General features: G+C 42.6%; 1 protein-coding gene and 1 non-coding gene across 4 annotated transcripts in view; one reads left to right on the top strand and one right to left on the bottom strand.

Annotated features, from left to right (window-relative positions):
* The window catches only part of Immp2l (inner mitochondrial membrane peptidase subunit 2), a 947,147-nt gene that overhangs the window by 560,109 nt on the left and 363,154 nt on the right, over window positions 1–23,884 (bottom strand). The gene's annotated exons all lie outside the window — the stretch shown is intronic.
* LOC127688223 (small nucleolar RNA SNORA17) lies at window positions 13,178–13,309 on the top strand. The gene has a single exon (XR_007978631.1). It is a non-coding gene; the product is annotated as a small nucleolar RNA SNORA17 (small nucleolar RNA).

A 23,884-nucleotide genomic window follows, 5' to 3' on the forward strand; every position in this document is an offset into this window, starting at 1 on the left:
AATATACAGCAAACCGGTAGCCAGCATCAAACTAAATGGAGAGAAACTTGAAGCAATCCCACTGAAATCAGGGACCAGACAAGGCTGCCCCCTTTCTCCTTATCTTTTCAATATTGTACTTGAGGTACTAGCTCGGGCAATTCGACAACATAAGGAGGTCAAAGGGATACAAATTGGAAAGGAGGAAGTCAAACTATCATTATTTGCAGACGACATGATCGTCTACCTAAGTGACCCAAAGAACTCCACTAGAGAGCTCCTACAGCTGATAAACAACTTCAGCAAAGTGGCAGGTTACAAAATCAACTCAAGCAAATCAGTGGCCTTCCTATACTCAAAGGATAAGCAGGCTGAGAAAGAAATTAGGGAAATGACCCCCTTCACAATAGCCACAAACAGTATAAAGTATCTTGGGGTGACTCTTACCAAACATGCGAAAGATCTGTATGGCAAGAACTTCAAGACTCTGAAGAAGGAAATGGAAGAAGACCTCAAAAAATGGGAAAACCTCCCATGCTCATGGATCGGTAGAATCAATATAGTTAAAATGGCCATTTTGCCTAAAGCACTATACAGATTCAATGCAATACCCATCAAAATCCCAACTCAATTCTTCACAGAGTTAGAAAGAGCAATTATCAAATTCATCTGGAACAACAAAAAACCCAGGATAGCTAAAACTATTCTCAGCAACAAAAGAAAATCTGGGGGAATCAGTATCCCTGACCTCAAGCAATACTACAGAGCAATAGTGTTAAAAACTGCATGGTATTGGTACAGTGACAGGCAGGAGGATCAATGGAACAGGATTGAAGATCCAGAAATGAACCCACACACCTATGGCCACTTGATCCTCGACAAAGAGGCTGAAAACATCCAATGGAAAAAAGATAGCCTTTTCAACAAATGGTGCTGGTTCAACTGGAGGTCAGCATGCAGAAGAATGCGAATTGATCCATCCTTGTCTCCTTGTACTAAGCTCAAATCCAAATGGATCAAGGACCTCCACATAAAGCCAGACACTCTGAAGCTAATAGAAAAGAAACTGGGGAAGACCCTTGAGGACATCGGTACAGGGAGAAAGTTTCTGAACAGAACACCAATAGCGTATGCTCTAAGAGCAAGAATTGACAAATGGGACCTCATAAGGTTACAGAGTTTCTGTAAGGCAAAGGACACCATCAAGAGGACAGATCGGCAACCAACAAATTGGGAAAAGATCTTCACCAATCCTACATCAGATAGAGGGCTAATATCCAATATATATAAAGAACTCAAGAAGTTAGACTCCAGAAAACCGAACAACCCTATTAAAAAATGGGGTACAGAGTTAAACAAAGAATTCTCACCTGAAGAACTTCGGATGGCGGAGAAGCATCTTAAAAAATGCTCCACTTCATTAGTCATTAGGGAAATGCAAATCAAAACAACCCTAAGATTTCATCTTACACCAGTCAGAATGGCTAAGATTAAAAATTCAGGAGACAGCAGGTGTTGGAGAGGGTGCGGAGAAAGAGGAACACTCCTCCACTGCTGGTGGGGTTGCAAATTGGTACAACCACTCTGGAAAGCAGTCTGGCGGTTCCTCCGAAAACTGGGCACCTCACTTCCAGAAGATCCTGCTATACCACTCCTGGGCATATACCCAGAGGATTCCCCACCATGTAATAAGGATACATGCTCTACTATGTTCATAGCAGCCCTATTTATAATTGCCAGATGCTGGAAAGAACCCAGGTATCCCTCAACAGAAGAGTGGATACAAAAAATGTGGTATATCTACACAATGGAGTACTATTCAGCCATTAGAAACAATGAATTCATGAAATTCTTAGGCAAATGGATGGAGCTAGAGAACATCATACTAAGTGAGGTAACCCAGACTCAAAAGGTGAATCATGGTATGCACTCACTAATAAGTGGTTATTAACCTAGAAAACTGGAATACCCAAAACATAATCCACACATCAAATGAGATACAAGAAGAAAGCAGGAGTGGTCCCTGGTTCTGGAAAGACTCAGTGAAACAGTATTTGGCAAAACCAGAACGGGGAACTGGGAAGGGGTGGGAGGGAGGACAGGGGAAGAGAAGGGGGCTTACGGGACTTTCGGGGAGTGGGGGGGGGCTAGAAAAGGGGAAATCATTTGAAATGTAAATAAATTATATCAAATAAAAAAAAAAAAAAGAAGAGTTGGGGGAGACTTTATTTATTTAAATTATATTTAAATATTATTTAAATTAGTCAATTGCATAATTTAAATTATATTATTTAAAAATATATTCTTTCTTTTTTTTGACATTTTTATTTTTTATTTTCTATATTCTTTGTTTACATTCCAAATGATTTCCCCTTTCCTGGTTCCCCCTTCCCCATAAGTTCCATAAGCCCTCTTCCCTCCCTCCACCCATTCCCCTATCAACCCTCCCCACTTCTCTGTCCTGGCAATCCCCTACAATGCTACATCAAGCCTTTCCCAGACCAGGGCCCTCTCCATCTTCTTGGGAATCATTTGATATGTTAGTTGTGTCTTGAGTATTCAGAGCTTTTGGGCTAATTAATATCCACTTATCAGTGACTGCATTCCATGTGTATTCTTTTGTGATTGGGTTACCTCACTTAGAATGATATTTTCCAGTTCCAACCACTTGCCTGAAAAATTTCATAAATTCATTGTTTTTAATTGCTGAGTAGCATTCCATTGTGTAAATATACAACATTTTCTGTATCCATTCCTCCATTGAGGGACATGTGGGTTCTTTCAAGAAAAGAATACAATGACGGTAAGTGGTGGTACATATGTTTAATCCCTTCCTTCAGGAGGCAGACATAAACAGATCTCTGTGAGCTCAAGGTCAGTGTGGTCTACAGAGCAAGTTCTAGGATAGCCCAGGCTACACAGAGAAACCCTGTCTTGAAAAAAAAAATCAATAAATATAAAATAAAAATGATGTAATAAAATGTTTTTAAAGAAGAAAGGAGAAAAAGAATTGTTCCCAAACCTGCAAAAACAGAATTTGATTTGTCTTAGTGTGAGACAGACACACAATTTGTTTTTGAATATAAAACTTTCATCAAAGCAACTTGTTGTTGTTGTTCCACTGAATTATCTACTAAGGTTATAGATATTTATTGTGGCTATTATTTAGTATAACTATATCACAACGGCTTTCTATATGTCTTTCTGTTTTTCCAGGAAATAATTCTTTTCAGGCAAAGAAAAAGTCAGTGTATATAAAGCCCATTGATAGACAGCCAATATGTAGTGAAGGGGCTTTAACTGGAGTGTTGGCCCCAGAGTCTACCTTAACAAAGTCTGTGAAGAGTGTCAAGAATCAAAAATAACTACACATGGCCTGCACTCACAGCTTCCCGTTTGGTAGAACTCAGGGCTACAGAAGTACCTGCCTTTCTCTAAGGGAGGCACATCATTTAAGCTGATCTACTCCACATAAGCCCAACAGGCCAAAGATGAGTGTCCTCACTGTCAGTCTCTCTCGTGAACCCAGCCAGCGATTCAAGTGCCTCCACTTTGTTGTAGGTTGCTATACTCTAATGATCTACAGTAAAGAGGATATGTAGAACTGACTCCTCACAGAGACTGGCTGAAGCAGTGCTAAAACGCAACATCAAAAGGAAACATTACCTGAGTAAGAAGGGAGTTTGGAGAAATGGACTACTTCTCATTAGGAATGGGATAAAGGGATAATAAGCGATTCTACTCAATGAACTCAGGTTGACCTAATACTGATTGATTAGTGGAGTAGAAACCGGGATAAGCGTGCATGGGAGGTTGTGAATTTTTGGATAGCCTCCTGAAATCCATTATGGAACATGGAGGATAAAATCAAGCAAGCAAAGAGAAAAAAAAAATCCACAGGTGTCCACCATATTGGGAAGGTAAGGGCAGTGCAGACAACAGGCACAGTAGACTCTCCGCTCCAACTATAAACACAGGTATTTATAGGGATGGAGTCTGGCCTCCACAAGCAGTCCATTTGTCACCTTGGAAAGCAAAACTAAAAGTTAAATCCTCCTAAATTAGGTCTGCCCATTCAGATGCTAATATCAGAAAAATGAAGGGTCTAGTGTGCAAAGGAACATGGATTTTATTTAAGATAAATTGGTTGTTGAAAGAAATGATGCCACAGAAAGAATAATATTGCTAAACAAGGCATTGTTTACCTTATTCATCCAGTGAATATTTATGAAACACAAACTATGCCTCAGCCACTGTTTGAGGCAGTAGGAGCCACCATAAACCAAACAGATATGAGCACTGCTCTTGTAGGAGGTCTATTATACCATAAAAGATGGGAATAAATAAACAAGAAACATATACAATGCATTAGAAGAGCCAGAGGCACTTTCAAAAAAAATTTAAAAAGACAGAATATAATTATTGGGAAAAGTATTATTTAAATAGAAGCCGCAAAATACAAAGTAAATGTTTAGTTTTTGTTTTTTAAAGCTAGAATGTTTGGGAAAGAGTAGGTAGGATTATATACAAAACAAAAACCATTTTAATAAAATCTAGTGAAACAAACTAAAGGAATTGGACTCCCAGTGCCATTTATCCCGCCTGTGTAGCAGGCAGATAGTTGGTAAAATATTTTGCTCTGGTTCTCTACCTTACATTTCAAAAAATGAGAGATATAAGTTTGATACAAAGAGCAATTTTAAAACTGGTGTGCAGTATAGTCAGTGGGAAAGCAATCTAACATGACAAAAGAGATCACAAAATATTTAAGAAAAACCACTGAAACCTACTAGTACACTCTCGGGAATGGACTCCAGGTCCTGAGACCATTATGACAGTTGCCCTTGAATGACCTTAGGCAGGAGGAGGTTTAAAATGGCTGCTTTAAAAGTACAAAAGGCCTCACTCTGGAACTGCTGAGTGAAGGAGACCCACAGATCAGTCACACTCTTAAAGTTGAAGCAGCACAAACCACACTCAGAGAAAATAAATCTCACTTGAGAAAAACCATCTATCACCTTTTATAGGATCTGCATTTTAAAACACTGTTCTAAAATAATACCATTTCTCTAGTGGATGAGAAATTATCATGTCCTGTCCAAGAGTTTTTCAATGACTTGAGACAAATCCTACTGTGAGTAGCTTTGAAAACACTTTCAAAGCCCACAGCGTTCACTGATGCAAATGTCTCTGGAGAGGCAGCTCCCTTTAAAATGCAATTTGCAATTCCCTTCTGATTAAAATAAATTACAATATGAACCTTAAGGCATAAAACAATCATCTTACTTCTTATTTTAGTTTGTAGTAAACCCCAGAGAATATAATCTCCTCTGAACTACAGCATACCCCCCAAAACATCTTTGATCATAATACAGTACTCCTTTTCATTTTAATGCATGCTATATATTCAAATATCTTTATTTGGTGATGTAGTATCTACAAATAACTAAAAAATCTGTATATAATACTATAAAAGTATTAGAATGATGAAAATTATATATATCTATATTATTGCAAGTAATCCATACTATTTTCACTGTTTGTATTATTAAAAACTGAATTTTGGCAAACAACTACACACTTGAGGGATTTTCAGAGCTAACCATGAGGCTGATACCTTCACAGAAGTCACTCAGCCTTTGGCCTGAACTGTACATTTCACTCTTCCCATATTAAGGATTAAGATTACAACATTTGGAGGATTTAAATAAGTAAGGATCACAGCAGAAGACGTTACATTCAAGTCTTCATAACCCCAGGATTAATTGCTATAACCACTGCAGGAGAAAAACAAATTAGGTCAGAATTATATAGATTGTTATTTTCCTTCAAAATAAAATAATATAATATGATTTTAACGTCTTCCATAGGAAAAAATAGAACATCAGCCTTAATTGTTTTATGGACTATGTATCAAAATATTCAAAGACATTTGTAATTTAGTTGCAGAAATAATAAGATATCTACACGTTGAATATCTTGGTAGAATAAAGTAATTTAAAAAGTAAAAAATAAAAATGAGTGAGAAAAGCCTAATTTGTTTCTATTTTTTTCTCACTTCTGGAAAGACACCTCTGACTTGGTGTTCTGAAAAAGAATAAAATGTAAAGAAAAAAAATTAAATTAGAAGAAATAAAGCAAACAAAAGCCCCGTAAGCAAAAGAGGGATATAGAAAAGGAGATTTAAGTCAGATATTCATTAAACAGAAGACTTCTGAGTACCTCTACGGGCCAGGAACAAGGCAGGGAAGACAAGCAAACGATTAAAGCAAAGTTTTCATCTTTGAAGAAGTGCTCGAGCAACAGGAGAGGCGCCATAAAAGCGAATGACCACTGCAAGCTCGTAAGTGGTCCCTATAAGCACGAGTGCGGGAGGACAGGCGCCTTCAGTGGGGCCTCGGAGTAAAAGCCATAATCTAATGGCTTGTTGAGAAAACAGTTTTAATTTGTAAAAAGCCTGTTAGCACACTCTAGGTTTTTCCAGGTCTCTGTGGAGGAGTACTGAGGGTCCTCAGTGCCGGTGTGGCTGCGTGAGGACTGCCCGCACTGGCCCTGGGCAGTCCGCTGACATGCAAAGATGCAAGGAGCAGGATTCAGGAGCATGGGCTTGTTAGTGTTCTCTCATTATACACTTTCCACAGATGCTTACATAAAGAAAGGAGGGAGGAAGGGAGGGAGGGAGGGAGGGAGGGAGGGAAGGAGGGAGGGAAGGAGGGAGGGAGGGAGGGAAAAAACCTACAAAATGTCTGTGCCTATGTCTGGGGAGCTAGCTCAGTCAATAAAGTGCTTGCCTTGAAACATGAGGAGCTGAGATTGACCTCCAATCCAAATGGAAAAATGGGCTGTGTGGCTGTGTTTTCAGGGGATGCCTGTCCAATTCCCAGCATCCACTTATCCTCAAAATGTCTGTAATTCCACTCCCAGGGTGTATCATGCCCACTTCTAGGCTTAGTAGACACTTCACACACATGGTGCATAGACATATACAGTCAAAGTACCCATACACATAAAATAAACTTACAATAACAGGTTTTGGGGTTTTTTTTAAGATTTTATTTTATGTATGTGAGTACACTGTAGCTATCTTCAGACACACCAGAAGAGGGCATCAGATCCCATTACAGATGGTTGTGAGCCACCATGTGGTTGCTGGGATTTGAACTCAGGACCTCTGGAAAGAGCAGTAAGTGCTCTTAACCACTGAGCCATCTATCCAGCACAAAAGAACAGCTTTTATTTTAACGTTTTTTAATGTTTTTACATTGCCAGAAATGATACCCATTCACCCTTGTCTTCTGGCTTCTGGACTCCTAATACAAAATGGACACACATGCATACATCCACAGTCATACATATGCACACACCCAATCATACATGCCCCCCAGCATGCACACACACACACACACACAGAGAGAGAGAGAGAGAGAGAGAGAGAGAGAGAGAATTTTTAAACCCCTTGAACTAAAATAACTAAGTATCCACATCCTTGCTAAAAAAAAAAAATCCTTTCCTTGTCTTGGTTTTCATTTTAACATTATAGTAGGCAGATTTTGAGATATGACTAGAGTATGATTATACTGTAGAAAGAGTGAAATATTTTCAGAATAAATCAGATCTTATCCATTGCCTTACCTTGTTCCTATTTCTATAATTAAAAACACCAGGAGCTGGGAAGTGAACTAAAACAGCTCTCACCCTTGTAGCGGCTCTAGGTCTAACACTGAGGCGCAGTCACTTGACACCAGGTGAGGAGCTTTTGACTCTATCCAGAAGTGGAAGAAGGGGGTCGGGTAAAGAAAGTTAAAATAAGAAGGGAAGAACCTGCATCCTCACATGGCAAAAGGCAGAAGGCCCCAGCAGAGCCCAAGCCACACTATTTGGGAGGCCATCAATTTCGTTCCTGTGGACTCCACCCTGATGTCAGTCCCTTAACACCATTCACCAGCAGTTAGGTGTCAGCATGCAGCTGGAGGACACGGTCAGACCATGGCATGTACCACGTGAGTCTAGCCCTTCAAAGTGTGCTCGCTCACTCATGTGGCTACTACTTCCTGCACGGATGCCATATTTGCTGTATCTATTTTGTCATACCAATATCCACAGGTTTTCTATGGAGTTGTTATAGAGCCAACTTACCAGCTCCTAGCATGTGGAAAATGAGTCCTGCTGAAGACTCTAGGATATTATAGGCCAAAAGCCTAACCAGTCAACCACATGACATTCTTCCTGTCTTTCATTTTTACTATCTTTAATTTGATTTACAACAAAATTTGCTAACTAGCCACTTTAGTACACATACACACAAAAATGTGCTTGTGCCCCTGTGAAGACACATGTGCAGACATATATACACAGTCACACACACAGGCACCCATACGCACAAAGACACATGCACACAAAAATACGCTCACATGTGCACATACAGACCATTAAGTAGTAAGCCACAAAAAGCATAGGTGCTTTAGACACATAGAAGAAAATCAAATCAAAGACCGTAGGTAATGTCAGGTCTCTGCTACTGTTGCTCTGGCACTGTGTAGTCCCACACAGAGTTGCACGGGGGAGTCCCAAAAGAAGCTGAGGTTGGGGATAAAGGAGGCCTTAATTGTTTCGCAGTGGAAAGAGACCAGCTGGGGCAAGGTCAAGTGCTATTACACAACCAACATGGGGATAGTGGCGGGAGGCCTCAACTTCCTGTGCTAGTCCACTCACTCCATGCCAGGGGCGCCAGACGACATACATCTTCCCAAAGACACATCCACTTGCTTTAATCACATCAAACACCATCTTATTTTTACACACTGGCAGATTTGGGGGGAAATAGGTGTACACATTCCTCCAGGCCTCAACTCACTATAAGTAAACACCAAAGGTATTTTGGTGCATCCTTTCTAGAACAGCAGATGCTGCATGCTTTAAGTGAAGCCTGCCTCCTCTGTGTTCACCCAGAGAAAAGGAGGCGTGCTAATTTTAATATTCCTCTTTGCCAGATCAAAGCCACTGAAACCCAGTATATTAGTTCCACAAACTCAGCATCCTAAGAGCATTTACACCCTTTTTGGGGTATACTGACCCAGTGAGTTGACTCTGATCTGAGGTTTTTAAACTGAATATAGCTCACTCTCATCTCCTAAGCAAGAGAACAATAAAACCGAATGGAATAAAGAGCTGTGGCAAACAATGGGGCTCACTGAGGGAGATTAGTTTTCTGTAGGTGGTGTTACTCTCAGCTCCAGAGGAGCCACCAGCCAGATGCTGCAAATGAGCACATTAAGAAATACCAGCAATTTTGGCACAACAACTCTTAAAATGTATCTGCATAAAAAGTAATTTTTGTACAAGAAAAACTTGGTAATTTTTTTTAAGATCAAAAGAATTAACATTGGGGCTACACCTCTTTTCTTTGGGAGATGTTACATAATGTGACTATCTCTACAGAGCCCCCACTGAGCCTCCTTACTTAGCATGGGCCATCAGAGGAATGTCCTGCCCTGGGTGGCGGTGATCTTAAAGTATCATCACCAATTCTTAGAGCAGAGCCCAAGTGTGAGCAAAGCAACTCAGACTATGGTGCTGGCCTGCCTCAATTACACAGCGCACCCCACCTCTATCAAGGTAGTCTAGAAAACTCATGATAACTAAGGGACTTCACAGGCTCACAAGAATTGAAGCAATAGACACAAGGCACTCAGTGCTGTTTCTTCAACAAAGAAAGAGCTCAGTAAATGTGTGGCATTGATATACTGCCTTCTAAGCCAATGATTGCCACATAACTAAATGTGGGTTGCATGATTTAAAAGCAACCACTTGTATTCTACCTATTGCTCCCAGGTCAGAAGAAATCCTTATCAAACAAACAATTAACTAGCCTCCATGACTTAATTCACACACACACACACACACACACACACACACACACACACACTTTTTTTTTTTTAATGAAGAAGAAATGGCTTCAGAATCCAATCCCTTGTAAGGTTTCACATTGTCTGTATTACTCGAAGACTCAGAGCAAAACATCTACTGTGACCTCATCAAATGTACTGGGAGTAGAACAAGAGTCTCTAAGAAAAGGAAAGCTAAAGCAAATGTTTCACTGATATCATCCTATTCGATATTTTAATAAGATAAGTAATATAAATGATGAAAGCAAGAAGGATTTTTGTCTCTCGCATGCAGAGCTTGTTATTGGTTAGAATTCTAAAATCAAAGCCATCCCTTAATTAATAACTACTCTGATACTTACTCACTTGATTATGCTCTGGCCCAGAGAACTGACATTTTCCTGGCAGGTTATGAAATGTTTGTTAAAGCTATGAAGACTAATTATATAAGCCTTCTTTCAGAAGCCCACAAAGGGTGGAGAAGTGCTAGAAAATTAGTTCCCTTCTGCCAAAGGGAGAGGTCTATAAACAAGTAAGAGTGGAATTGGATGAAAGATACACAAATGAGTGGGTCACAGTTCACATGAAAGGGGAGTGAGCACAGAGCACAGAGGAAAATGAAAAGGCCTCTAGTGCCATCCTTTGGGTCTTTGTTAAAAAAAAAATGTCATTAACATATTTACTCCTTTTTCTTCAGTGGGGCTGGCTATAGCTGAAGCTTCACAGTCGCTAATATGTTATCATTACTCAAATAATTAGACTTACGAGCAATAGATTTTTTTAATTAGCTATCTCAAAGCAAGCACCATTATAATCATCTAATTATCCTGGGAGGCAGCTTATGTTCGAAGGCTTCAAACATTCATTACATTACTTCCATGGGTGCTGGTTCCATGTTCATAGTTTAAGGCCATTTATGACAGTATAGTGATGAAACAAAAAAAGCACAATGTATTTATTTCTTCAGAAATCTGAAAGTAATTTTCATTAATTAAATTTATATTCAAAAATTAATGTGTAGTTTCAACTGATAAAAGTGGCAAGTGCATATTAATTTTCAATTTATTCACATATAAACAAAACCTAAACTATTTCTTAGCCTTGAGGCCAAAGATTTAGATATATTCAGTCAACAAAATTGCTTATTCAGTAAATAATTACCACTTTTCTAAAGATAAGATGCCCCACTCCCCTGCTAGAACATGGTTAATTCAGACTGAAAGAGCAAACGTCTTCCTCAAACACACAGTTGTTTAAATGAGTCTCTAAAGAGCATATCCACATGATTAACAATATTTACCAGAATTTTAACTACAAAATACCTTCTTTGGTACAATTTATGGTGTGACCTTTATCAACATCAAAGGCTGGCATATAAGCACAAAAGAAGACATACAGATGAGCCTGAGAATGTGAATCAGGAAAAGCCAATGACCAAAGGTTGTGAAACTCCAGGCCCAGAGAAACAACAATGGAAACATGAGGACTTCAAGGCTTTACTCTATGAGGTCAAACCAGATAAGTGAAATCAAAGAGAAGTTCTATGAGGCATCCTTGAGATGCAGTGACTGCAGTCTAAAGCAAAAATAAAATAAAACTAAAAACAGAAGAAACTGGATAAAAACAGCTGAAAATGAAGGTGATGAGATCAGAGCTGAGGATAAGAATGGAAATACAGATTTTAAAATTTTCAGCACATTGTTACTAGTACAATCCATGGCGGGGTAAATGGAGAAAAGAAGGTGAAAAAGGGAAATAGAAAGAATGGAGCCAGGAAGAGTACATGGATATAAAACATGGGCAACCAGAAGTCAGAAGAGGAGGGGGAGAGGGAAAGAAACATGGATGAGCTAAACTTAAAGAGCTTACTAGTGAATTAAATAAATATTAGATAAGACTAATTGGAAAAGAAATGAAAATGATATTGTATGACCTGCAGAAGCAGCTGTTTGAGTGGTGTGGCCAGCACAGAGGCCAGGCAACATGGAAGTACATAGCTAGGCAGCTCCCATAGGTGCCTCCCAGACATTGCAAAAACGCTGAAGGTAAACGCAGAGGTTATATATGGGAACATGAAGAGGACATGAGATAAAGAGGAAGAACTTTGCATATGGGTTTAGTCTGGAGGACAAAATGATGAAGGATATAGGAGAGAAGCTAGAATCACTTCTTAAGATCATTTAAGGGGGGGTGGGGTGTAAGATTAAAATCTGAAAAGCTAAAATATCCAGAAAATGCAGTGAATAGTGCTATAGAGAACTAAGAGAAGACGAGAAAAGAGGAAGATAATGGCCAAAGGATATAAGGTTTCTGTTATGGAGATGACCTCATGTCTACCAGGGTGACTACAGTTAGAATTCTAGGCATTTGCCAAGATGGTAGGTCCTAACAGGGCATAGCACAAAAATTCAAGTAAAACAAAAAATACACTGTTTCATACATTCATAAGCTTGACCACAGTGATAATTTTACAGTCTGAACAGATATCAAGAAATTACGCTGAACACCACAGAAACATCATACTTTGTAATAAAGGAAGGCAGAAGCAAACTTGTGGTTTTGGAAGTTGCTTGCTTTTCATCTAATTTTTTTGGTAGTTTAATAGTCTTCCAAAGCCCTGGGACAGTGCCTGATATTAGCTCACTGCAGAGCCTTCACTCTTGCTGGCACGCACGCTCCAGCTTGCTGCTAAGATCTCTCCCTCCCTTGCTGCCCCCACCCACCCAACCCCCACCCACCCCGCACTGGTCTCTGCAATCCCTGGCTTACTTATCTTATCCCTTTGCATTCCTTTCTGTTTGCTTAAGAACTTCTGATGCAGGCCATGTCTTACAAGTCTACAGGGCAGAAGTGGCATTTGCCTTTGTCTGACACAAGGATGACCAATCCTTCAGAAGAACAGTTGTCCTTCCAGTAACAAAACCAATGCTGCATCCAGACCCTCTGATGCATTCAGAGAGGCCTGATCTACCTTAGTGTTTCCCAGATCTGTCTCAGGTATTGCTGTCACCTGAAAGGTGACTGATGTCAGTGAGCACTTGTCGCCTCTGAGATAGTCAGCCGTGAATTTCCTGGTCTACGCAGTTATTGCACCATCCATGATGGTGACAGATCCTCAAGCAGCCAAGGAAAACAAAGACTGAAAATGGCAGCTTTTAACATAAAACTAGAAAACCCCAGAGGTGGGTATAGGCCAGCCCTACAAAGAGAGGACTGTAAAGTCATGTTTAATAAGTAGAAGGCATAAAACTATGGTGAAAATTGTACAAACAGAAGTAAAATGTTTAGGACATGAGTTTAAGAAAACTGGAACCTTTTCCCCTAGAGGCATTGCAGGCGTGGCTGCTGTGTCACATGTGCATCAAGGGGTGGCAGAGGGGAGAGAGGCTATGTCTACACTCAGTGTTCTGACATGTGAACATCTGGATGATTAGAAGCCTAACACTCCCGGAAGAAAGCAAGCCTGAAAGAAACACCTGTCCAATGCTACCTCACAGGCTCTCAAGGAAGAGAGCTAGAAATGAAACAAACCCACTGGGACTGAGGGACCCTGGTAGGATTTAGTCTAAGACAGAAGGCCCTCCCATGGAGCCTCGAAGGGACAAGCCCAAGATGACCACCAGTCTGCTTCCATGGGGCCTGCATACAGAATTGGCTTGAGATGACCACCAGTCCAGTGCTGTGCAGGCTTAGGGGGTAAGATCATGTTCAAGATGACCCCTGCCAAGTGCCATAATGCATGGGCGGGGCATAGTGCTCCTGGGACCTGTCTTGAGAGGACCTCAGACATTCAGAGACCCAAGGTGCCACTAGAAAGAGCAAGCAAAGGGTGGAGAAATTGAAGAGAAAGAGAAACAGAAGGATGTGGGCAGAATGAAGAGAAGCAAAACCGGAGACTCGAGGGTAGTGAGGAGCAACCTGATGTGATGCCACTTGGGACCATGAGGGTCCTGGTGTATGCTGCCACTGGGGGCCATGACTGGACCATGGCCCTGCAGTAGCAGGGGCTATAATCACCAAAGGCCCGATAGACGTCCCTGGTCTGAGTTGCAATCTGGGGAGCATACGGATATGTGAGGGCTTTGCAGAACTGGCCATACCCTAGCCTGGGAATCAAGGAAGAGCTGGCCCTGGGGTGAGAGAAAAAGAGAGATGATCACACACTTAGCCAGTACTTGAAAGAGTGGCCCCACACATTGCAGGAGTTTCGTGGTGAGCCATCCTTGTGTCGAAGAGCTGGCCCAACCACTTGTCTCTCTTGTGGTGGCATGGACAAGAGAGAAATACACTCCTCCCCCCATTACCACCCACCACCTGCTGCAGGTGCCTTGGGGTCATGAGAGCAGGTTGGCCCTGCCCCTCCGCAGCTGCAGCACTTGGGAGAGTGAGCCCTTCACTGCTCCTGGGCATGGCAATAGAGCTGACCCTGATGACAGAGGCACAGTTGAACAGGCACCGAGGGTTTGAGTGTGGGAGAGCTGGCCCTACAACTTGTCAGCCACGTGCCTGTGTAGGAAAGGGAGAGATGCCCTGCCCCACCCTTTCCCCTCCCACCTATAGCAGGCAGGAGAGCTGGCCCTGAGTTATGTAAACAAGAGAGGTGTCCCTGCCTCCTAGGAGCTGCAGGACTCAGGAGAGCTGGCCCTGCACCTTGCCTGGGCAGCTTAGTAGAGATGACCCTGGATAGTGGGTTGTGGGGTGAGCTAAGGAGAGCAAGCCCTGCTTCTGGTCTGCTCCAGGGTGGTGTCAGTGAGTGATAGATTCCCCTCCCTTTTGCCCTTGCCACATGCTGGGGTCATGAGGGCAGAACAGCTGGCCCTTCTCCTCACCTGATGCAGCAAGCAGGAGAGCAGCCCATGCACCTCACCTGGGCAACCCAGGAGAGCTGACTCTGGAAGCCACGGTGCAGAGGAGCTGACCCTGAGGGCGTGAGCATAGGAGAGCTGGCTCTGACTCCTGTCTGCTGTCCAGTGGTGCAGACGAGAGACAGATGTCCTTCTCCCCTCCCTTGTCCTACACCACCGATGACATAGCACCAGGGTCATGAGAACAGGAGAACTGTCCCTCAACCAGGTTTACCACTCAGGAAATTATTGGGTCCTGTACCTGGACTGGACAACAAAGTAGAGCTGGCCCTAGTTGTGAGGGTTGTAGATGAACCAACTCCAAGGATCTGTCCCAGCCCCTTGCCTGTTGCAGTATTCAGGAGAGCAGACCAGCACAGTAGAGCTAGCCCGTCATGGTGTGGGCATGCATGAGCACACAGTCATGGTGTGGGTGAGCATGAGCTGGGCAGGCAGGAGGCCTGCCTGGTAGTGTGAGTGTGTGAAAGCTGGCAAACTTGCCAGCTCACATACCCCTCAGGCCCAGATCCAGAGTTTCAGATCTGCCTGCCCCAATATCTACTCCATTGATGAATTGCTGGAATGGGTAAAAGAGCCAGTCCTACAGATACGAAATTATAGGATCTCCATTACACAGAGTAACAATGGAATATCCAAGAGGAGTAGCAGTAAGGTTTCAGTATTAAAGTATAGAGACTTTGTAATAGACCAAGGACTCATTGCCATGAACATTCCAAGCAAAAAAGTGTGGAAAAAAGGTGATACTATGAGACACTGTGTGACACACTACAGCTTTCACAATGAATTTTTCCCCTTTGAGAAGGGTATTGCAACAGGTGGGTAGGAGGGTGGGTAGGAGGGTGGGTAGGAGGGTGGGTAGGAGGGTGGGAAGGAGGGTGGGTAGGAGGGTGGGTAGGAGGGTGGGAAAAAGGGTGGGAAGGAGGGTGGGAAGGAGGGTGGGTAGGAGGGTGGGTAGGAGGGTGGGAAGGAGGGTGGGAAGGAGGGTGGGAAGAGGGTGGGTAGGAGGGTGGGAAAAAGGGTGGGAAGGAGGGTGGGAAGGAGGGTGGGTAGGAGGGTGGGAAAGAGGGTGGGAAGGAGGGTGGGAAGGAGGGTGGGTAGGAGGGTGGGTAGGAGGGTGGGAAGGAGGGTGGGAAGGAGGGTGGGAAGGAGGGTGGGTAGGAGGGTGGGTAGGAGGGTGGGAAGGAGGGTGGGAAGGAGGGTGGGTAGGAGGGTGGGTAGGAGGGTGGGAAGGAGGGTGGGAAGGAGGATGGGAAGGAGGGTGGGAAGGAGGGTGGGAAGGAGGGTGGGTAGGAGGGTGGGAAGGAGGGTGGGTAGGAGGGTGGGAAGGAGGGTGGGAAGAAGGGTGGGTAGGAGGGTAGGTAGGAGGGTGGGTAGGAGGGTGGGAAGGAGGGTGGGAAGGAGGGTGGGTAGGAGGGTGGGAAGGAGAGTGGGAAGGAGGGTGGGTAGGAGGGTGGGAAGGAGGGTGGGAAGGAGGGTGGGAAGGAGGGTGGGAAAGAGGGGAGATGAGTGAGCTTAGGATGCATGATGTGAAATTCACAAAGAACTAATAAAAAGTCGAAAGAAAGAAAGAAAGAAAGAAAGAAAGAAAGAAAGAAAGAAAGAAAGAAAGAAAGAAAGAAAGAAAGAAAGAAAGAAAGAAAGAAAGGAAGGAGGAAGGGAGGGAAGGGAAGAAGGGAGGGAGGGAGGGAGGAACCAAAACAACAATAACAGTACGATGGGCCTAAAACCCAGCAAACGAGTGAATGTTACATTGTTACTGTATTATAATATCCAGAACTTGGCCATGTAGTGCACTATGAAGGAAGGAAGGAAGGAAGGAAGGAAGGAAGGAAGGAAGGAAGGAAGGAAGGAAAAGATAGAAAGAAAGAAAAGAAAGAAAGAAAGAAAGAAAGAAAGAAAGAAAGACAGAAAGAAAGCTGAAACCCTGATAAATCTTGCTCTCCTCCAGTCCACATTATGAAGAAACATAGGCCAATGATAAAAAGATTGAGGTAGTTTGAATAAAAATAGCCCCATAGACTATTTAAATGCTTAGGGAGTGATATTAGGTGTGCTCCTGTAGGAGCAGGTGTGGTCTTCTTGGAGGAATTGTATCACTGGGGCTGGGCTTTGGAGCTTCAGATGCCCAGATCTGCAACCAGATCCTGCTGTCTGCAGAGTGGGATGTAGAACTCTCAGCTACGCCCCAGGCCCAAGCCTGCCTGCATGCCACCACACTTCCTGCCATGACCATAATGGACCAAACCCCTGATCAGAAAGCCAGCCCCAGTTAAATGCTTTCCTTTATAAGAGCTGCCATGGGCGTGGTGTCTTTTCACAGCACTAGAAACCCCGGGTAAAACAATGTCCCCCGAAATTTGCATTCTCAGGTTTCATCTCCTTCTGCCTGACCACACTCGTTCACATTCATTTTCTTTCTCAGCCCTCCACTTCCTCCCTCACTGAACCAATACAGTGATGGCTTTGTCTGAGAACTGCATCAGGAAGTTAATTCCACTTCATAAAATGATATGGCATAAATTTTCCTTTAGAAAGTAAGCAGCTTTTGTTTAATTGTGTTGTTTCTGCCAATCTAAAAGTACAAAAGTTTAGATAAATATGCTAATGTCTCAGCTATAATAAAATAAAACTATTACTCCGAGTGGAGATTGATTTGAAAGATGAGAGCAAGGCTAAAAGTAAAAGCTGACCCCCAGGTGAGGCTGAGCAAGATGGCCCTGCCGTCATCCAACGCCCTCCATCCATTGGGCCCTGGTTATTGCCCAATGTCCTTCACCCTTCCGGCAGCATTCTTTGGGGTACTACCCTCCAGATCCATGTGTACTGAAAGATTTCTGCCTCTGCACTCAAAGCTGCAGGACAGAGGCCAATAAGATCCTTGAGCCTCTGTCCACAGTGGCTGCTCCAAATCTGGGCCAGAGGATGGAAGTCAATGGGCTTTATCCCCCCAGAGATTTCATACCTATTCACTGGGAGAAGGTCACTGTCTTAATTCAGAAATGTGCTTGGCACATAGGAGGGAACTAACACACAGGGGAGCGTAGCTGAGATACAAAGAAGGGTTGCTGGGGACAGCAGCAGGGGTCCCAGGGACTGGGGCGCTGCCCCCCCCCCCAAGTCCTCCACACTCCCTCATTCTGTGCTTTAAGATGTTTAGCTGAACTAGTTTGTTTGGTGTGGGTTTCTGATCTACAAAAACCTTCTAAACTGGCCTGTACATAGGTGTGCGACATGATGTACTTCCAGTTGATGCCTGCTATGGCTGCATCAGAACATATTCACTCCTTTCAACCCATCTGAAAACTGGGCATAATCATCTGTGAATAAAATCACCACAGGCATTCCATTAACAGCCAACTCATGGCCTAAGGCTAAAAATGACTTCTGACTAGTCAAACACCTATGGACAAACATTTCTGAAGAGGAAAGTAGAAACCAGATTTTTAAGGTGAAGTGAATTCATCAACTTGTTCTCATCTTTAGAATTTTTTAACCTGGGCTTTCTGACAAATGCTATAAAATAGAAGATGTTTAGACAAAAATCAAATCAAATCAAATCAAATCAAAAGTACAGTACACAGACTAAGTCAAAATTTGAAAGGCACTGTCAGGGAACTGGGGTGGAAGTCAGTGGTAGAGTATGTGCTTAGCCTGTGTAGGCCTCTGGGATACAAGTCCTAGTATCAAAGGGGGATAGGGACTATTGTCATGAAAGAAAATGATATGTGAAAAGGCATCACGAGTTTTATTATACATACATTTTAAGGTTTTTATTATGTGCAAGCTGTGTGAGAAAAGGGCATTGCATCCCCTGCAGCTGGAGCTGCAGGCAATTGTGTGAGCTGCCAGCTGTGGGAGGTGGGAACCAAACTGGACTGCTCTCTCAGAAGAGCGCGAGATAACCTGAAGGCCTCCAGCCAGCATCAAAGTTTGAATGAAAATAAACACAGCTCTGACACCTTTACTGCCAGCAGCCTGGAAATTCCACATGCAGGCAAAGCACCTCTCCTCTTATTGACATTTCCTTCAGGGAGACACTGAAACCCTAGGGAAAGCTAGTCAGAATGCTTTGAACCTTGTTCTATCCTGATTGAGTTACTATCCAAGGCCAGATGCAGAAGACCACCTAAGTCACTTAGACCTCACTCGGCTAAACATGCTGAGGCTGCGGGAGCTCCTTTCTTCCCACATTTTCTTCTCTCTTTATATAAGAGCTGGCATGAGGAAGGGAATGCACAGTGATTCTAGTAATGTGTTGATCAGTTTGATGACCCATGACAATAGTGTTTATTAAGCACTTCTTAGGTTTCAGGCTGTAGGGAATAATTTTATTTTGAAGAAATTATTTTGTAAAATGCCATCACCTTTCTGAATTGAATATCCACAATCTATTCCCAAGTTATTTGGCTAGGTTGGTTGTTTAAAAAACTCCATAGGAAACATGGCACTAGGTGCACTGTATAAAAAACTCACTAAAACTAAACTGAAATCAGTAAAATGGAATACTACTCCGCTATTAAAAACGAGGACATCATGAAGTTTGCAGGCAAATGGATGGAACTAGAAAATTTCATCCTGACTGAGGTGACCCAGATCCCAAAGGACATGCATTGTATATACTTACTGATAAGTGGATATTAGCCAAAAAATTCAGAATACCCATGATACAACTCATGGACCATATGAAGCCTGGCAAGAAGGACGGCCCAACTAGGGATGCTTCAATCCCACTTAGAAGGAGGAATAAAATAATCAGAGGAGGCAGAGGGAAAGAGAGACCTGGGTGGGAGAGGAGAGGGGGGATGGGAGCAGGATCAGATATGGGGGAAAACAGGAGGCCAGAAAATGAATAGAAATATGCAGCAGTGTTGGGTGTGGGACAGGGGAGACTCTAGAAGGTCCAAGACACCAGGAACACGAGAGGGTCCCAGGACCTAATGGGGATGATCTTTGCCAAAATGCCCAACAGTGGGGCAATGGAACCTGAAGACATTATCTCCAGTAGATAGAAACGGCCTCCAGTTGAGAGATGGGGCCACCCAACCATCTCACAATTTTTGACCCAGAATTGTTCTGGTCTAAAGGAAATGCAGGGACAAAAATGGAGCAGAGACTGAAGGAAAGGCCATCCAGAGACCACCCGAATGTGGAATCCATCCCATGTACAGGCACCAAACCCTGGCACTATTGCTGATGCCATATGGTACACTTGTAGACAGGAGCATAGCATAGCTGTCCTCTGACAGGCTCTACCAGCACCTAACTGAGAAAGATGTGGACATTTACAGACAGCCATTGGACTGAACCTGGGGGCCCCTACTGAAAAATTAGGGGAACGACTGAAAGAGCTGAAGGGGATTGCAACCCCATAGGAACTAACCAGACCCTTCAGAGTTCCAAGAGACCAAGTCCCCAACCAAAGAGCATGCATGGGATGCTCTGTGGCTCCTGCTACATATATAGCAGAGGACTGCCTTGTATGGCCTCAGTGGGAGGGCATGAGTTTGGTCTTGTGGAAGTTTGAAGTCCCAGAAAAGGGCAATGATAAAGGTGAGGTGGGAGTGGGTAAGTGGGTGGAGGAGTACCCTCTTGGAGTAGGGGAGAGGAGATGGGGGTGGCAAGTGTCTCATGGACGAGGACAACATTTGAAATGTAAATAAATAAAATAATAAAAAACAAAAAATAAATCAGTAGTGAGTCCCTTTTCGTGATGCCCATACTTTAATAACAGTGTTAGAGTGTTGACTTAGCTTAATGAGCAATAATTTTCCCAAATGTATAGCATGGTTTTCAATCTCACTGAAGTAAATTAGATGGTAATGTATGGTCCCTGCACCATCCAACACTTAAAGTCCAGCTAGCTGAAGGTATGCTGTCATTTGCTCAGTAAAAATCTGAGTCATATCCACAGGAGCAGAAACACACTTTGGGAGTAGTGCCTGCACAAGGAGGGTGGCGGGGGATGAATTATTTATATGTGTTAGGTGGAGGCATCACTGAAAAATACAAATTGCGTTCTTCCCCTTAGAAGCACAAACAAAAAGAGAAACAAAGAGAAGTTCTGTTAAACCTGGCCTCTTGCATCCCCACATGCCAAGTACCACCGTGAGCTGAGTACTAACTCGCTTGAACATTTAGGTATCACTTCGCTGCAATCCTGGATTGCCTTGGTGGTTGTGCTCACAGTTAGTGCAAAGTTGCTGTAGTTGTCTCCCCTTGGAATATGTTTATCTATCGGGGGAAAAAAGTTCATTTTCCGTGCCATATTTCCTGGAGAGGCCCTCATGTGTTCTTCTACCATGTCGCTCTGCCCAAAGCTCAGTGTCTTCTAAATTATCAAGCTCTAAACCAGAGAACTAGACTTGCATCTCAGCCTTCAAACTCCGCTACTGCATCACTGGCATGGCCAGGCTGCCTACTAAATAAATACTACCTATTTCTCCAGATGGAAATTAGGAGACGGTCCTCCTGGTTCCTCAAGACATACATTTACTGCACACAATAGGCGAAATGGCTGGAGCACTCTAGTCTAACTTCCAAGTAACAGGCATGCTTCCCTGCCTCCATTTTCTTCTCATTCCCTTCAATAGTAAAGAAAGATTATGCACACAAAGCATTGAATCCTTCACAAATAGATACCTAAAGGAGAAAGATCTGTCAATATTCAGTGGTGCCTCAGAAGGAAACATTGGCAAAACACTCCTTTTCACCTTTCTTTAGAATCTCTGCGTCTCAAATTCTTTCATTCTTCCAAATAGAAAGCTGATGCTGGCTCTTACTGGTGATTGTTGAAGTCAGTCTTTTGTTCCTTTGCATTTCTCTTCTGTAAATGTCCTCATCAAATTGTCAGGCAGCTTGCTAGATTCTACGCGTAATCTTCCCATTCTCTCTCAGCTGAAATTTTCTCCCATCCCTTAATCATTTCCCATCTTGATTACTATAATTTCTCCTTTATTGTCCTCTTGAAATTCATACCAGTTAAGTCATGAATGGCCAGAATATGCAGCTAAAATAACATTTCCTTCCCCAAGTCTCTCACTCTTTCACAAATGCCTCTGACTGGGTCTTACACAATTCCCAGTTCACCTTCACAGCACTGCGGGTGCTGTACTGTAATTACCTTCTCTGTCATGCCACTATGGTGTCACACATCACCAATTTTGTCATCTCACCTTCCTCTCAGGAGTCCTGGACAGACATTCCTTGAGATGTTCTTTCATGAAGGATATCATTTGAGATTTTTCCTGTCAAGGGGGAATAATGGGAAAGCTGCATGTGTGTTTTCTCTTGTCTCTCTGACCAACCTATGTTCCATACTAGCTTTGAAATCTAATCTCTGGGACATAACTTCTAATAAACTGAAATTTATAAGAAAATAGTTTCTCAGACTCTAACAACTTTTGAGCAAATGATGAGACGTTGAATTCTATCATCTAAGGCAATAAAAATGCAAATTTCAGAAAACTATATAATCAAAAGAGGATCATTTCAGGCAATAAACTATTCAACTTCAGCAGGCTTGGCTTTATGGCTTCATATCATCGTTCTGAAAAGTTTTTATAGGAAAAGTGAGCGTGTCTGACCAGTGGAGGAACAGATGAAAAGCCATTTGTCACTTGGATACAGAGGACTTGCTTTGTATAAATATTTAAAGTAAAACTTCAAGTGGCAGCCTGGTTTCCTCTCTGTGAGCCAGGCGTGGTGGCTCACACTTTTAATCTCAGCATTTGAGAGGCTGAGTCAGGTGGATCTCTGTGAGTCTGAGGCCACCCAGGTCCATAGAGTAAAACTCTGTTTCACATAATAATTTCTCTAAAAAAAAAACCAAACACAGATTATCCAAAATATTCTCCTATGTTCTCTCTCTCTCTCTCTCTCTCTCTCTCTCTCTCTCTCTCTCTCTCATTCTCTCTCTCTCTCTGTCTCTCCAAAGACATACACACACACACACACACACACACACACTTTCATTTGTGTGGGTACATTTAACAGCTATCATAGTGAGGAATGTTATTTTCTGCCAACTACAGAAAGCCTTTGTTCTAAATCTAGTTTCCTTTTGATGTTAGGACAGCAGTCTAACTAGAAAAAGATCACTTTTGGAAACTCTGGAGATACAGTAAAGTAAGACCTTCCAATAGGCTCCAGGAACACAACTCCTAATAGTGATTGTACTAATATGAAGACACCAAATACTTCCCACAATTCAGAATAGAAAAGATAACATTTACCGTAGGCAAAATAAACCTATTCCTAGAGTTGAGAGCAGCCTGCAGAAAGCAGAGATTGAGAACACTCATTGCACAGGGAGGAAAGAGGAGTACAGGGGCATGCACCTGTCCAGTGCCCAGCTATCCAGGGCACAGTACACAGTGCCCAGGTAACCAGTGCAGTGCCCAGGTATACATTTTCAGTGTACTGCAGTGAGGCACCACCAGACCAGCCTATTCCATTTAAAAGTTTCTCCTGTTAAAAAGAACAACAAAATCTTGGATCTTATATACCATGTATACTCATACTAAAGGCTAAAGAATAACCACCATGAACAAAAGTCTAATGTAGAGAAGAAAAGCTATTAGCAATCAACTTCTCTAAATGTCTCTGAAATTGTAGTTTTAATTTTAAAAAATTGGATATAATACTTTAATGAAGTTTCAGTTCTGCCTTGGGCTGTATGAAGCTGAATGGTATGTGTGCACTTCAATCCATAGTAGACCTCAGAGGACTTTTGAGGGCACAGAATTTGAATCCTAAATATAATTTAAAGACATTTTTTCTCTATTCATTGCTATCCATGTGTAATGTTACATCTACTATCTATGCTACTAGTAAATAATGCCACAGTAGAAACCAATTCCAAGCTGAACCCTAAGTCACTGCTCTTCCTCTTAAACTTTCCGGCAAGAGAGAGCAGCCAGGCTTGGTTAACACACACATTATAGGTCCGACCAATTTCTGTGCACATGTTTACAGGCTTTTCAATCCTTATAAATGTCACATTTTTACGAAAATAACCATCTCCTCCTCAGAATGGGGTGCCAATCAAGAATGCCTGTACCTATGCTACAGGATGATATACTTGCTACACTTGATGAAATAGAAGTGCAAACTTACAGCATATTTTTATAAGTTCTTTTCATTACAATGTTAAAGAGA

The sequence above is a fragment of the Apodemus sylvaticus genome, chromosome 6 (assembly GCF_947179515.1).
Source record: "Apodemus sylvaticus chromosome 6, mApoSyl1.1, whole genome shotgun sequence".
In the NCBI taxonomy this organism is placed as follows: Eukaryota; Metazoa; Chordata; class Mammalia; order Rodentia; family Muridae; genus Apodemus; species Apodemus sylvaticus.